This window comes from Manis javanica, chromosome 14 (genome assembly GCF_040802235.1).
Source record: "Manis javanica isolate MJ-LG chromosome 14, MJ_LKY, whole genome shotgun sequence".
In the NCBI taxonomy this organism is placed as follows: Eukaryota; Metazoa; Chordata; class Mammalia; order Pholidota; family Manidae; genus Manis; species Manis javanica.
Window position 1 is genome coordinate 77,516,391 of NC_133169.1, and position 16,719 is coordinate 77,533,109.

Here is a 16,719-nt window from a genome sequence, read left to right on the forward strand (position 1 = left end):
ATGCAGAGACCCAGGCTGAAGGTGGTTCTGCCTCCTTTCAAGGCCAGCCTGCTTGCCAACGTCCAGCAGGAAGACGGGGAACAGGAAAGAGGGGAGAAGGTACACTAATTTCCTAACCTCTTTGCCCCAGAGAGTACACACATTGCTTCCGCTCCAGTGCCTCTGGTGAGAACCAGTGCACCTAAATGCCAGCTAGCTAGAAAATATCCACCCACTGCCCCCTGAGAATTGTGTTTCAAATTAAGGATTAAAATCTAGGCAAAGTAAACTTAGTTATTGTCATTTGAAATGAAGGGAAAGGGAAGCAGGATATTACAAAGACTGCCCTCTTTTTATTCTGAGCTAATGCTTCTGTGGGTAAAATTGTAACATTTCCAGAATATCTGGCCTGGCTTTAGTACATCTGCATATCAATAGCTGTTGAGAGGTGGGAAGAAGTATGGCTTTAGCGCATTTGCATCATTCCTCAGGGGTGGAGAGAAGTTCATCTCCATATCAGTGGGTAATTACCTGGGAAAGGAGGGCTTATCTGTACCGGGGAGGTGAGGGGAGGGCTGATTTTGCTTCTGCTGGAGCAGGAAAAAGAGACAGCTGGGGACTGCAGCTTGTGAGCAATAACAGATTTTAAACTTTATTTCTCCCTTTGACTGATTTCTGTTTTTAGAGGTATTCTGCTCTGGGATTTCCTCTCCCTGGACTTACAGCTTCTCACTCTGGTTTTGGCCCAGCACAGTGAGGACAGGACCCAGCCACTAAAAAACAGCTCTCCTCCTGAAAGTGATTCTCATTTGGGACCCATTTGGGATACCATGTAGGATCAGGACAAGTAGCCTTAAACTTGGGCCATGGGCAGACAGAAATGGGGGAGAATATGACCAGAAAGGTGATCACAGAATGGTTTACTTTAGACACACACATCCTTGTAAAACAATTAAACATGCTATTGCAAGAATGATTGGTTTGTGTCCCCTTTTGGGACCAGTTACTTTTTTCTCCCCAAAATATTTCTGTGTGTTCTGTTTGGGGCAGACTTCTCTGGACTGTGTAGGATCATTTTGCCAGACAATGCATTTTGTCTGAAAATATTTCTGAGCAGCCTGACCTACCTCTAGTACAGAGCTCTTTCTTTGCTGCCCTAACCTACTGGGCAGTGTACGAGAACCATGGGGGAGCAGAGCAGTGACAGCCTCTTTTAGTTATTCCAATACCCACCCCAACCCACACTTATTCACTCCCTCAGCCACATCTTGGGGAATAAAAAAGTCTAAATCAAAGATCACACTGTTGGCCAGTGGCCACAGTAACCTCCCACTCAAGAGGGAAACTGAACCAAATCAAGTGAGAGTTTCACCAGATGCATCTTCAAGTGCTGAAAAGAAGAAAATTGCCAAAAACAGTCCTAATGATTTGTGATCCTTGTACATTACATCTGTGACATCCATGGGACAAAAGTGGTCCCTTATAGAGGAACATTTCCCAGAGATTTCCTGTGGATTTTGCCTTAAATTTTTGGTTTTCTGACAATTTATTAATCAACCTTATCAAAAGGAAATTCGTGACATAGCTCAATGCTATGAGACCAGGGGAAAAAGCTAGGGCTGGAAATCATGACCTGGTTTCACTAGATATTGCAGGAAAATTACTGGTTTATAGGTCACTTTTTTTTTTTCCTACCAGAAGTGTCTGACTAAATTAGATTACAGCCTGCAAGGCTTTACCTGTCTCTCACATAAATAGAATTTCCCTAGTGCCCTCCTGCCCTCCTCAGTTGGATGACTGACACAAAGACATTTCAGCCAGTATAATTACCTTGTTTGTTTGTTTGTTTGTTTGTTTCAGGAGAAACTCAGTTCCCTCAAATGACTGTGGCATGAAAATTTGCTCAAAGCCAAAGGTAAGTGATAACAAAAAATAGTCTCTAAAAGGATCCTTCTATCGCTAAGATTCCAGAATCCCATGACAGTGGCATAGGGAAGAGGAATGCTTGCGCTTTGCTGCACAAAAACAAGCACATCTAGGATTAGGGTACGTCAGAACTTGAAGACGACCCAAAATTTATTTTTAGGCTATATGAATCTTTCAAGACTCTTGGTTTCAGAAACAAAACCCACTCTAGTTAGTTTAAGCAGAAAAAGAGTTTTAGGAAAGATTTAAAGTAGTTCTCAGACTCTCACGAGGGCCAGAAAAGCCGCCGTGGGAGCTCGGAGGGCAGGAGCCACCCACGAGGCATACAGCAGTAGGTGCCCGGGCCCCCTGCTGCCCCCAGGGCAGCCCAGCTCTCTCTGCAGGGGCGCGCACGGGAGGCGATGCGGGCACCTCTGGCACTGGCCTCGGGAAGATGCTGCCTCTCCTGTCACCTGCCACTTCCACATGAGTGTTTCACTCACTTCCACACGGGTGTCTCAGCCAGGCGGGTCTCACTGGCAGAACCTGGACCCCCTATCCGCAAATCTAACACGTCAAGAGAGTTTCTGACTTCCCTGGAGACCAAACCCTTCGCAATTAGGACACTCTTCAAATATAACGGGGGCCCAGAGGAAATGGGTGGCCAACATCATGACCAGCACCCACTTTGGGGAAGTACTGTTGTGACCTCAGCTTCCTCCTAGGTGCCCGGAGAGGATGCCACACCTTTCCAGGGGAATTAATCACGCATGGACAGACTCCTGACCAGCGGGAGATGGGGAATGGGAAAGAGCTGGCAGCGTGTTCGCATCCCTTCCCTTCTCCTGTGCTGCCTTGAGATGCGGTCGTCTATTTGGTCTTAACGAACACTCCCCAGGCGGTGGAGCATCAGCTATCTGTGCTACCGATGAGCAGGCCGCAGCCTCCCTCCCACCTGCCCCTGCTTCTCTCCATTCCCTCCCTCATGCCTCGTGGGATTGCACCTCCCTAAAGAATGGCAGCTCATAAGCTTTTCCCTAGGGCTCCAATCTCTAAGGAAACCCACGTTACAAGAGCAGCTTATTGCAGATGAAACATTCTCACTGGCGTCTTTCCCTGGACTTGAATAGCTTCAGTTACTGTGTCTAGAAAACTAGCAATAGGAGCTCATACTGATTTGTAAGCCTACATTTGCTATAACTGTCACTCATGCTGAAAACTACTTTTCTACCACCTCCAACTTATCTTTGCCCTATGTGCAAAAAAAGAACTATTCACTGGGGGGTTTGGGCTGTGAGCAGGGATGGAGGAATTACCTTGCTGACTCTCTCGGATTCACTGTGAGCCCCTAGCTTCTAGGAGCTTCTTGCCTTCTTAGAGACATGATGACTTTGTTTAGGTCCCTAAGCAAGGCATGGGGCCTCCTGCTCTGTGCCACCCCCCCCCCCCCGGGGTTATTTTCTCTTCAAAGGAACTGTTTGCCCTTCCCTTATCACTACAGATAAATGCTTCTTGTCCTTGGAAACTAATCTTGGGTGTCTCCTCCTTAAGGAAGCTCTTCTGAGGGACCCTGCCACCACTCGAATTTATGTGGAGCTGTGCATTCCCATAATACCCTCTGTATCATATTTCTGTAGGCTGCACTGGACTGTGGCTATTTGTCTATTGTTCTGTCTTACCTAAAAGATGGTAAGCTTCTTGAAGCAAGGAGCACATCATTTGGCTTGGGGCCCTAGCCTCCAGCAGTGTAACAGACACATAATGAGTACTCAGTCTAAAGCTGTCAAATGAATGATTAATGTTTGTGGAAGTTCCTGTCAGGGTCCCTGTGCCACAGTGCAGCAGTACCTGGAAATTCACCTGTCCCTGCCTTCCTCTGGGTGGGAGAGCTGCTCGCCACCCATGAGACAGTCACACTACACTGCACCGTCCTGGTTGAAAAATCCCTGTAGTGTCCCTAGGAAGGAAGAAAACCCTTTGAAGAGGTTTGGTGTCATGCCTGGTTGGTTCCTGAGGGAGTGAATGAGGATGATCCGAAACTAAATTTCAACTAAAAAAAAAAAATTAAGTAAAGTATAATTTCACCTAGATAACCAGACGTCACCTAGATGCCTCGTAGGTGGCTGGTATTTTGTCATCCACATACCATTTCACCAATGGACAAAAATAGTTGTTAAGAAAGGACATTTAACTGTGTGCATATTTGGTAACCCTCTGTCCCATGTGTTTACAGTTCATCCTAATGTCAAATACCCAAATGTTTCCTAATTTTTGGTTTAGAAAATACATATTCATTGATTCATGAGTCAATTTAACAAATATTTATTGATGTCTACAGCGTTTCAGGCATAGACATGCAGCAATGAACAGAACAAAATTCATCCTTCATGGGGCGTGCATTCCAGTAGGGGAGGTGTGCAAACATTGTGACCTATATTCAGTAATTCTTTCTTTCAACAAATATTTACCATGCACTATTTATTAAGCACCACTATGGACTAGATGGCAGAGGTACAGGAGTGCCCCTTGAAGGTTACTCAGTAGATCACATAATCACACAAACAGATAATAATAAATGGCTGTAAAACCATTATGAACGAAAAAACAGATCAGAAGAGAATGAAATCTAGATGGGCTGGAGGTGGCTGGGGAAGGCTTCCTGGGAAACTGACATTCAAACTGTCTGGAAGGACCATGACTAATAAAATACAGGAAGGGTTAGAGAGCTCATTCCAGACTGAGCCACTGACATATGCAAAGGGATACTGGCACATTCAGGTATCTGAAAAAGTCCAGGAGAGCTGGAACCAGCAGAGGAAAGAGAGGCCAGCAGGAAAGGGGTTCAGAGCCAGATCATGCAGGGTTTTGTAGGTCATTCAAGACGTCTGGTCTCACGCATTAGAGAATAATAGATTACAGAAGACTGAATGAGGTCGTTGGCAACAAGTAAACTTCAAGGTTACTCGTTTCTAGTCTTTTGGTTACATTATGATACAAGAAATGGAGTTTTGTTTTTGTTTTTTTATCACTTGTTTGTATCATAAAGAACTTGACAGTATTGAAAACTCTTCTAACAACTTCCACTAAATAGTTTATACTAAACTATTAGATTTAGTATAAAATTTGGTCAGTCTATTTAAGGGACTAAATGTCAATTGACTTATATTTGAGAACCTGCTGTAAGAGTAAATGTTTTTATTTATCTGCCTGGATTTCAATGGTATGCATCATCCTGCCCCTGCTGCTGATTTATCCTAACAAGAATATTCTAATGTTCATGTATCAAAGATAGAAATATTTTTCTTTTGCAAAGAATCAAGTATGTTTACTGTTTCTCGGGTGACATCTGGTGGTTGAAAACTGAAATGCAGTTTTATTAGTTAAAGAAAGGTGAGGGTCTCAAATTCAATTGGTAGAAAATGATTGGAGAATTTTTGCTGAATTGGTTAAAGATTAATTTTGCTTATTTTCTGGTATCATATTATCCACAGCAAGTAGGCATTATGGTATGTGATGTGACAGAGAGGACACTTACTCTCCTGGATTTGGCAGGCTTTCAGTTCTGCTCAGACCTCTGACAGCAAATAGCCAATAATTTGATTTTGGCTCGGCTTTTCGAAGAGCTTCCAAATTAAAGAAACAGACTGGCTACAAATGGACAAAAATCAGGCTGATATTGGGCTTCTCAGTGGCAATAGTAGGTAAGAGAGATGACAGAACACTATCTCCATCATTCTGAGGGAAAATTTCTATCTAGAGTTTTCTACTGAGCCAAACTCTCCTTCAAGTTTGAGCAAAATAAAAGCATTTTCAGACATGCATGAGCATGAAAGTTAACCTTCTGAGAGTCATCTGTGAAAGAGTCACTAATTTTAAATGTCTTTATCAAACATTTTGTTTCAGTTTATTTTTAGGTGTTTTCTTTTTTGCTATTGCAATTGGGTCTTTATTGACATTACTTTTTTTCTCTTTTTTTTATTTGAGTATAATTATCATAGCTATTGTGTTTTCTAACTGGTTCTTGTTTGTGTAGATGAAGTCAATTGACTTTTACACACTAATTTTGTACCCATCCATCTAAATTCCCATATTATTTACAATAGATGTATAATTGAGTTTATTGGGTTTTCTAGGGAGACAATCATCTGTAAATAGTAATAAATGCACCTCTCTTCCAGTGTCTGTACCTTGTATCTTTCTCCTGCCTAATTGCATTAGTTAAACCTCCAGAACTATACTAATAGTGGTGACAGTAGACATAATCATCTTGTTGATTTTAATAGGAATGCTCCTAATGGTTCTCATTAAACATAATGCTGGCTTTTAAGAAATATCTGTCTTTCCTATTTTATGAGGAGTTTTAAAAGTAATTAAATATGGACGTTGAAATTTATCAATACCTTTCCAGCATATTTGGAGAAAATCATACAATATTTTTCTCTTTAAATCTATTTGTCAGCCAGAGCTTGGTTGCAGAAAACAGAAAGGGACTTAAAACAGGGAATCAGGGTGTTCTAAATGAGTGGAGAGCTGAATGAACAGGCTCTGGGACCACACTGCGGAGCTGGCGCGCCAAGAGACCTGCTCCCTCTGCCACTGTCAGGAAGTGGAGCTCCCCCCCATTAGCTCCAGGAGCACACCCCCCACTGTGCACTGGGAAGTGCAGGCTGCCACCAGATTCTAACCTCCAGATCACAAAACTGGTGCTGGGCCTGTCAGCTCCAGTTTCACCCTGTCTGCTGCAACCTCCCCCAACAAAATAGAGGCCTCTGTCACCAGCTCTTTCTCCACTGAATTGAGTTCTGAAGTCAAGTTTCACACAAGTGCATCTGGTTGGCTTTTGCTTAATTTACACTGAGGACCTAGCTGCAAGGGAGCCTAGGAAAGGACGATTTTGAGGTTTCCAGCCTCCGCAGTATAGGATGGCACTTTAAAAAGAGATTAGAATAGATGCTGAGTGAGCCAACCAATTGGACCCGACAACTTCCTAACATAGTGAATAATGCTGAATCATTCTTACAAATGGGGAAAAGTTCCTTTTAATTCTTCCAAGGTACTGCTGGATTCAATTTGCTAAAACTTTCACGAACATTTTTTGCATCAGTGTTTTCATAACCGGTTTTTTCCAGTTTTCTGTTTTGTGTTCTTGTTGCCAGTCTGGGTAATAAACCTGTGCTACTTTTACTGTTAGAATTTGGAAGCTTTCCTCTTTTGTCTCTGCTCTGCAACAATTTAAAAAGCAATGAGTCTATTTTTTCCATACGATTTGGTATGATTAGCCTATAAAGTCCTCTGAGCCTGGTGTTCTTTGGGGTCCTACCATTTTGACAATTTTTTCCTTTTTTCTTAGTTTTAATAATGTTTGTATTTTTAATTATGAATATTAGTAAATTGTATTTTCTTAGAAAAATGATTCATTTTATCTGGATTTTCAAATCTATCTACAGACACTTGAACAAATTAGTATCCTGTGATTCTTTTATTTTCCTTTGTATTTTTTATTATGAGTACTTGTGCTTTATTAATTTTAATTTTTGATCAGGTTAGCTAATGATTTATCTTAATTTGTTGAATTTATTCATTGGGATCATTATTTTCTTTTTTTGATTTCATTTTTTCTGCTTTCACGTATCTTAATTCATTTTTCCTTCTTTTATTTTTTGGTTGCTTTTCCCTTGTCTACTTGTATTAGGTGGTTAATTCATTTCTCTTTATTCTTCCTTATATATTGAAACTGCTATTTCTTTTGATGATTGCTTTAGCTGTGTTCCATGTATAATGGTGTGTAATGTTACCTCTGTTTTCCAATTAAACTGCAATTTTAGTTTTGATATCCTCTTAGGCTCTAGAGTTTTAAGAGAGTTTTACATTGTCAGGTAATGGAGTCTTTTTGTTTAGCTTTGTTATTAGAGAATACTATCTGCATTATTTCTGCCTTTTTGCATTCATTGAGGTTTCTGTGGCCTAAATATATGGGGTTGATTTTTGTGAATGTTTCATAGGTGTTTAAGAAAAAGAAGGTATAGTCCCTGTCCTCAGCGAATAGAGTTCAATATATCCCAGTTATATCTACCTTGTGAAATACATCATTTAGCCCACTCTTTATTGAAAGCCCCCGCTCTGTGTCCCTCTCCAAGTGGCCTCCCCATGGCTTGGCAGCCGCAAATGAGAAAAGCACTTCTGTTATAGGTGTCTGACAGCTACAATTCCAAGTTCTGCCTTGGAAGTGAACATCTCTGCCTCCCAAACTAAGACCAGTCCTGGCAGGAATGTTGATTAGGCAGAGAAAGCAACACAAGAGGCCGTCATCATCTCTCGTTCATTTCCAATGACCAGCAGCTAGTCAGGCACACGCTTGGATTTACATTATTTATACAAAACTGAAACCTATCCTTTTTAGTTTCTTTCTTTTCCTTTTGACTCCACCAAGGCTTCTACCAGGTTCTTCCTGCCCTGATCGGAAACCCTCTCGGGGAGCCTCTCCGTACGTACTGCCTGCTTCCAGGCCCCAGTCGGGATGAGTGTCCACTGCCTTGTATTTCCCCATCCTTGGTACCATGATTTGGTATCCACAGTCATTCCTTGATGATGGCCCTGACACTTGTTCATTTTCCTTCCAGTGTGAACAAGCCATAAAATGTTTCTGTTTTCCAGAGGTGAGGCTTAGAACCTCAGCCCCCCTGTTTCGAGAGAAATCTTCTGCATCCGTGGATGTATTATTGCCCTTGTCTAGCTTGGATTAATACTTAGTCTATAGGCACACACCTGATCATCTACATTTGCTCTCTTAAAACACTAAACTATGTTTTCTACCTTTATCTTGCATCTACCTACCACTTCAGCATTTTATTTTAAAAAAATAATAATAATAATAATAAAGGGAGAAATGTGGGATTCACATATAAATCAAGTATAAAAATCAAACAAATATTCATATTTGACCTGATTGTTTATAGTTCATAATGAGTGATCAAAACCGAAAGTTTTTGTGATGACTGCCCTTGTACTGTTCACCATGTAAGAACTTATTCACTATGTGAGAATTTGTTCACCATGTAAGAACTTATTCATTATACTTCAGAAGATTGGAGACTGACGAGAATTAGGCTGGGGGTGGATTAATGATTGTACATTGAGCATTGACTCCCCTATACAGAATTTTATTGTTGTTAACAACCATTTGATCAATAAATATGAGAGATGCCCTCTCAAAAAAAAATCAATTCCTTTTAATGATAATGCAGTATGATTTTAACTTTAAAAAAATTTATTTCAAGAGGAACCTTGTTTGTAGTCAAGGCTACTCTCTCCTCTGGCCTAGGATCCTAGTTCTATTCCCTCTTGTTTATCTAGGATCTGGTTCCGACCATCATCTACTTAGTGCCATCTCAAACTCCTCTACTGATTCACTAAATAAATAAAAAGATTCCTGAATGCCCTCTTACAGCACAAAACTATGTTTTCCACCTTTATCTTGCATCTACCTACCACTTCAGTATTTTATTTAAAAATAATAATAATAATAATAATAAGGGAGAAATGTGGGATTCACATATAAATCAAGTATAAAAATCAAACGAATATTCATATTGGACCTGATTGTTTATAGTTCATAATGCGTGATCAAAACCGAAAGTTTCTGTGATGACTGCCCTTGCACTGTTCACCATGTAAGAACTTATTCACTATGTAAGAATTTGGTCACCATGTGAGAACTTGTTCGTTATGCTTCAGAAGATTGGAGACTGTTGAGAATTAGGCTTGGGGTTGATTAATGATTGTGCATTGAGTCCCCTATACAGAATTTTATTGTTGTTAACAATCATTTGATCAATAAATATGAGAGATTCCCTCTCAAAAAAAAATGTTTGTTTTCCAAACTATGCCCATCACTAGATGTTGACTCTTTGTTATATTTTATAGGCACCAGTTAATGTTAAACTGACAATATCATTTAGGATAATCACAGCCTATGTGTAAGAGGAATCCAAAAAGCAGTAGTTTTAAAAATAGTTATTGTTTTTCTCACATAAAAAGAAGCCTAGAGGTAGCTAGTATAGCTGCTAAAATTAATACATGACCATTGTAAAAAAATTTCCAACATTACCTAAGTCCCAAACATTAGTTGATGTTTTATCATTTTCTTGATGTAAAATTTCTTAATTTTCACATTAATGAATAGGGATCTGTTTTTGGTTTAAAATTCTCAAGCAAGAGTAAATATTTCATTGAAAAGTCACTTTGTTCTATGAGGTACAAGTTTCTGAAAATTTTCTTATAAATCCAAGGGAATATATCTATATGATAGGTGAGTTTAATTTTCTATCTAACTGTAGAAGAATGATAGCAAAAATTTTCTTGAAACGATTTTTTTCTGAAATGACAGGTTCCTGTTCATCAAATGGGTTGGAATTATCAGGGAAAAGGGCTCTATCAGGATAAGTGGTGTGGTCATAAGCCTTTCAGCCACGTTGGAGATTTTTCACTTCCCCAAGGTTGACACAAAAGGAATATAAACCTGGGACTACCTGCAAAAGAACAATCAACATCTATCCAAACACAATTGAACATCTCTTTTATTTTCTACTGGCCTCCAGGAAAAGTAATTTTTCAGAAGAAGAATAATAGTCTTGGAGGGTTTTATGGTTTCGGGAAAACATTAACTATAATGTCAGATCCAGGCTTGATGCTTGGCTCTGCCATATTCTAGCTATATTCTCTTTAAAAGTTTATTAGCTAAGGTTCTCCAACTTAATTTATTTATGCCAAAGGATAGTTGTGCATGTTAATAAGAGTGTTTGGCACACAACAGGCAAAAAGAAGGGGTTGTTAATTTACAAATAAATATTTGCATTTTCTTCCTTTCATCTAGAACTGCCCTCACACTGCCTTAGTGGCTACATTTGAAGTAGAAGTTCAGTGTTGTTTTGTAGCTGCTGTTGTTATTGTTCAATAATAAACTTTTTGGCACGTCTCACAGAACTGACAGTTCATTAGAGAGTGTCTAGTTAAGGAATTCTGCCGTACCAAGGAACTGTAAAATAAATGCTGAAAGTCTAGGAAACGCTTTAACCACATTCTCATTTTAGTTTCCAGAAAAAGTTACGTTTAAACAATTGGACATTATGTATGGAAATAGTCATTTTAAGATTGATAAAAGGAGTTCAACTGTTTTTATTTGAAAATGAAAATTGTGGAAGAAGTTATCACCCTATTTACCAGTAATATTGATTAGCTCCTATTCTGATCTCAGAAGTCAATATGAAACAACTTTATTCCAGCACCATCAATTTGTAGATAAATTGTATAGAGCACCATACTATTATCCATTTGTTAGTGTATTTGAGAGTAATATAAATGTTTTATTAATAATTAAGCCTTATTTACACCCTACAGTATGGGAGAATATATTCATAAACAATTTATCCAATAAGGGGTTAACATCCAAAATATATAAAGAACTCATGCCTCAACACCCACAAAACAAATAACACAATTAAAAAATTGGCAGAGGATCAGAATAGACACTTCTCCAAAGAAGGAGTATGGATAGCCAACAAGCACATGAAAAGATGCTCCACATCCCTAGTTATCAGGGAAACATAAATTAAAACCACAGTGAGAAATCACCTCAAACCAGTTAGGATGGCCAATATCCAGAAGACAAGATCAGATGCTGGCAAGGATGCAGTGAAATGGGAACCCTCTTACACTATTGGTGGGAACGTCAATTGGTGTAACCACTGTGGAAAGCAGTGTGGAGTTTCCTCAAAAAAAACCTGAAAATAGAAATACCATTTGACCCAGGAATTCCACTCCTAGGAATTTACCCAAAGAAAACAAGATCTCTGATTTGAAAAGACAAATACCAAATGATTTCACTCATTTGTGAAGTGTAAAAACAAAGCAAAACTGAAGGAATGAAATAGCAGACTCATAGACGCCGAGAAGGGACTAGTGGTTACCAAAGGGGAAGGTTTGGGGAAGGTGGTTGGGGAGGAAAAAGGGGATTAAGGGGCACTATAATTTGCAATCGCAATAAAGGTAGGTCATGCAGAAGGCAGTACAGCAAGAAGACCATTAATGGCTCTATAACATCTTACTGCACTGATAGACAGTGACTGCAATAGAGGGGCTGAGGACTTGGTAATATGGGTGACTGTTGAAACCACTGTGTTGTTTATGTGAAACCATCATAAGATTGTATATCAATGAGACTTTAATTTAAAAAATAAAAATATAATAAATTTAAGAGACTAAATTATTTGAGAGAATAAATCCAGTACCCAGCCATAAGAATACTTGATTTTGCTTAACTCCCTGGAACCATTCCACCCATTGTCAGCATATTTATATCACAAAATTATATTACAATCACCTAATTGATAAAGAGCTCTTAAAAACTGGCTCTAAAGCTCAGTGTTTGGCCAGTGAGTACACAAGAGATTTCAGCTTGCTTATAGAGAAGTGTTATTTCTGATCTGGGCCCATCTACCCCAGCCAAGGCATGATGTTTCTGCAGCGATTGCAAGGTGCGCAGATTCTGTAAATCCAAATATCATAAAACTTAACAAAGAAGCACAAGCGTCATGAAGTCATGTGTACTAAAGCATTCCGTAAAGCAGCTGGTAAAGAGCTTACAGTGGACGGTTCATTGAATTTGAAAAACAGAAACAAACCTGTCAAATACCAGTGAGAACTTGGAATAAAACTGTTGATGCAATGAAGAGAGTGGAAGAGATCAGACAGAAACACCAAGCTAAATTTATAATGAACAGATTGAAAAAAATAAAGAACTACAAAAAGTTCAGGACATCAAAGAAGTCAAGCAAAACATTCACCTCATCCAGGCTCATCCTGCAGGCAAAGGAAAGCAGATGGAAGAAAAAATGGTACGGAAATTACAACAGGATGTGGACATGGAAGACATTTCTTAAAAAATCTCACTTTCTGTAACCATTTATATAAGAGTATTATAATATCTCCTTTGGGGGCTTAGAACTTCTAAATTATAAACTTATGTTTTACATAAGGTCATTCAAATGAAAGATAATTAGAAGTATTTATTAGAAAATAAAATAAACTGGAAAGAGAGAGACTGAATACCAATGGAGAAAAAATGGGAACGAAGTTCAAAGAATAAGAAAGCAGAAGTCATTCAACTTATGAAGAAAAGGCTGACTGACCTTCACTCATACTAAGAAAAAGGCATATTAAAATTACTGGGATATACCATTTTTTCATCCATTCAGATTGTGGAAAATATCCAAAACTTGGAGAAATATTGATGGCAAGTAATAAAAAAATAGTCATCCCTTACTCATTGCTAGTGCAACTGCAAAATGAATGGTTCAGTTCCTTGGGAGAGGAATGTAGCAATATCTAACTATGTAGTGTTTGCATTTATCCCTTGACTCAACAGTTCCACTGAAGATACACTTCCCCATATATGAAATACTAATGATTCATTACTTGTAACAGCAAAAGATTGGAAATAACCCAAACATCTATCAGTAGATGACTGGTGGAATGTAACAATGGATTATTATACAACAATTTTTTTTAAATGAGGAAGATTTTTATTCATTTCTGACTTGTCTTTTCTGTTTATTTTTCTAAAAGTGAATGTGTGTGTGTATATATATGCTACATGCTTTTGTAAGAAAGAAGGAAAAATAAGAATACATATATATAGACATATATATATACTTACACATATCATATATATAAGAATGCATTTGTATGTGTGTGTATAAACATATATATATACACACACATATATATACACACACATTCACTTCTACAAAAATAAACAGAAAAGACAAGCCAGAAATGAATAAAAATGATTACACATAGAGAATCAATTGAAATGGCATAGAGAGGATGTGTTAGGAGCAAGATTTCTTTAAATATACTTTGTCATATCATTTGACTTTATATATGTTAACACATTCCACATATTTTTTTAAAGAGTAAACCAAGAAAATGAAACATTGCAGTTGAACACAAATGCCATCAAAAGAACCCAACTATATCCAAACTGATTCCATAACCACAGAGAGAAAAAGCAGATTTCAGAACTTTTGAACACAATACTCTGACTGGCTATCCTGTGCAGGACATATTCTAAGGACAAAAAGAACTGTGAAATGATCTTGAACATCACTGAGTCAGTTTACTGTTAGTGGTACTATTAGGGAATTGTGATTTGAAAGCACATGAATGTCAAGGAAGAGCAAATAAGTAACATGTTGATATTCTAAGGAACCAAAATTTTCAGTGTAAGAGAAAAAGACATGCAAACATAGTAGAAGTTAAGAAAAGACAAACCTCTGAAGTTAAATTGGAATTGGTACAAAACGTAAGAAATGAAACTATATATAAAAACATATTCTGTTGCTCTGACCAGTAAAAGGACCTAGAAGTAAGGACCCACACAGCTGCCTAATCCACACTTTGCAAATGCCTGCTCTGTGTTCTGTTTATGAGTTTCTTGATCCCTTTTTGGAGTTTTCATCCTAGTAAATCATTAGAAATCTGAAACATAGCACACAACTTACTTGTGCCTATATTCCTTTTTTAGTATCCAGTCCGGTGTTGCCACTTGCAGAGACCACTCAGTTCAAGTTGTTGACTGACTGCTTTTCCGAGGCGGCAGGATTATTCTAGAGCAACAGATACAGGAGCTCAGACAGTGCTGTAGTAACGGACCTCATCTGGGATGAAAGAAGTACATAAACTAGAGAGGTTTTGCCTTCTCAAAGCACCCCAAGCTACCTACTCCCTCTGACTTCCTGAGGAAAGGTGAGCCGCCATCCTCTCTGCAAACCTACCGTCCACCTCGTGCTGCAGCCCCCCAGGCGGGAAGAGCCCGTGCCCCCACCAGAGACAGAAGTTTTTCCCCTTGTGTCCTGAGACCCAGGGCTCGCCCTCCACTAGTCTCCACCTTGAAACAAAACAACAAGAAAGAAAACATGTCTTCTTTTATCCACCATGTAATTTCTCTGATAACCTGCATTACAAAATCATCTCAATAATGGTCTGAAGGCGCCACTCTACTCCTCACCATCATCATCTCATCAGGCCTCTCAGCCAGACTTTGGTACTCACCACCCCACCGACTCTGCCCTGGTCGGGGTGGCCCATGGGCCCTACTGACAAATCCAGCCACCGTTCTCTGTTGCATCTCACTCAGCCTCTGGGAAGCAGACAACACAGTTGATCATTTTCTCCTTGAAACACTTTCTCCGGAACAGACTTCCGGTTTTCCTCCTGTAGGGAAAATATAAGTTTCTATGGCAAGGATCCTCACCTGATCCTGACCTACTGGCCCACTGTGTATGGGAGATGATGTAATACTTAGCTTACCAAGCAGACACATGCTTGCACCCCCACTGGCGATAAGCCGTTATCCCCTGTGTTACTCCCACTGTGCTAAGAGCAGAGGCGAGCAAGAGCAGCAGCAGAGGCTGGAGGCGAAGGCAGAGCCTGGAGAGGAGGCAGCGCCTGAGAGGGACTTGCTGCCTGCACACTGCCGGGTGCAGATGGGATTCTAGCTCTTGACCTGCCACCGAAAGAATAAAGCTTGGTCCAAGCCCCTTTTTAGCCCCAACATTCTGTTGTCATTTTTCGGTCTCACCAAATCCAGAGTGACCTCTCCCACTGCTGAAACCCTCTTCGGCCTGGGGCTACACCTCCCTTCTCACGGCATCTCCTGAGTCTCCCCGCTTCCGCTCCTGTCTGTGATCACGATGTTAAAGAGCCCTGGGACTCTGTCCTCAGACTTCAGTTGATACTCTCCCGAGGGAGCTTGCTCAGTCTTATTTTAAATATTTTCTACATGCAGATGAACACCAGATTTACATCTTTAGCTCCAGTCTCTCTCCTGGGCTCCAGTTCAACATCTCTACCAGGATGGTCTCCGGGGCCAGGCTGCCCAGGTTAGTATCCTAGCCCCTACCTGTGTGGCTTGGTGTTACTTCATCTTAGGGATGATAATAGTGCCTACTTCAATAGTTATTTAGAACAGTGCTGGCACAAAGTAAGTACATTTTTTACTTGTTTAAATTCCTTACTAACAGTTATGAAAGAAGGAACCCTGTGAGTGTGTCTAACTCAACAGTGAACTCTAAAGGCTTAGAACAGTGCCTGGCATCCAGTAAGAACTCAATATTGATTGAATGAATTGGTTCCTTTAGAGGAAAAGGCAGTCCATCTAGAAACCAAACGAATTGTCACTGGCTGCCTGTGCCTAAACTGGAGGAGTCATCTACGGCTTTGTTCCAGATTCCCAACACAGTATCTTTAGAATCTCTCTCCTCAGAGCCCAGGTCCTAGGAGTGCAATGTGGCGTTCCTGCCCTTGGTGTCTGATAGTGCGGGGCGTGTCCTGTTGCACGTCTTTCAAAATGTGAACTGTACTTTATTGGTCAAGACCATCAATAAATGCTTTTTCATTTATACCCTGTTTCACCAGCACTTAGTTCCATTATGTAAAATGTCTATATCCCTAGATAGATGTAGATATAGATATATCTATATTTGTCATGAATAAAAAAGTATGACAATGTAAGACAATTCATTTTCTTGGCGGATAGGGGAAGAGAGGTGGGAGAGGCGGGTAGAAAGATTTTGCCCAGTGATAGTAGATAAGTGCACGGAAAAAGGTTACATAAAGGCTCGGTGCCTCTCGGCAGAGTGGAGCCCAAGCCCGCTGCCCACCTCGCACCCCCGCCCTGCCCCGCTTTCAGCCCCGCCCACGGGCCTCGCCCAGCCTGACCCCTCCCCTTGGCCCCGCCCCTCCGTCCTGCCTAGAGCCTAGGCCCCGCCCCACGCT

At 40.0% G+C, this 16,719-nt stretch overlaps 1 pseudogene; it reads left to right on the forward strand.

The window, feature by feature from the left end:
* On the forward strand, positions 1–12,821 carry LOC108400888 (probable ribosome biogenesis protein RLP24 pseudogene; annotated as a pseudogene).
* The last annotated feature ends 3,898 nt before the right edge of the window (positions 12,822–16,719 follow it).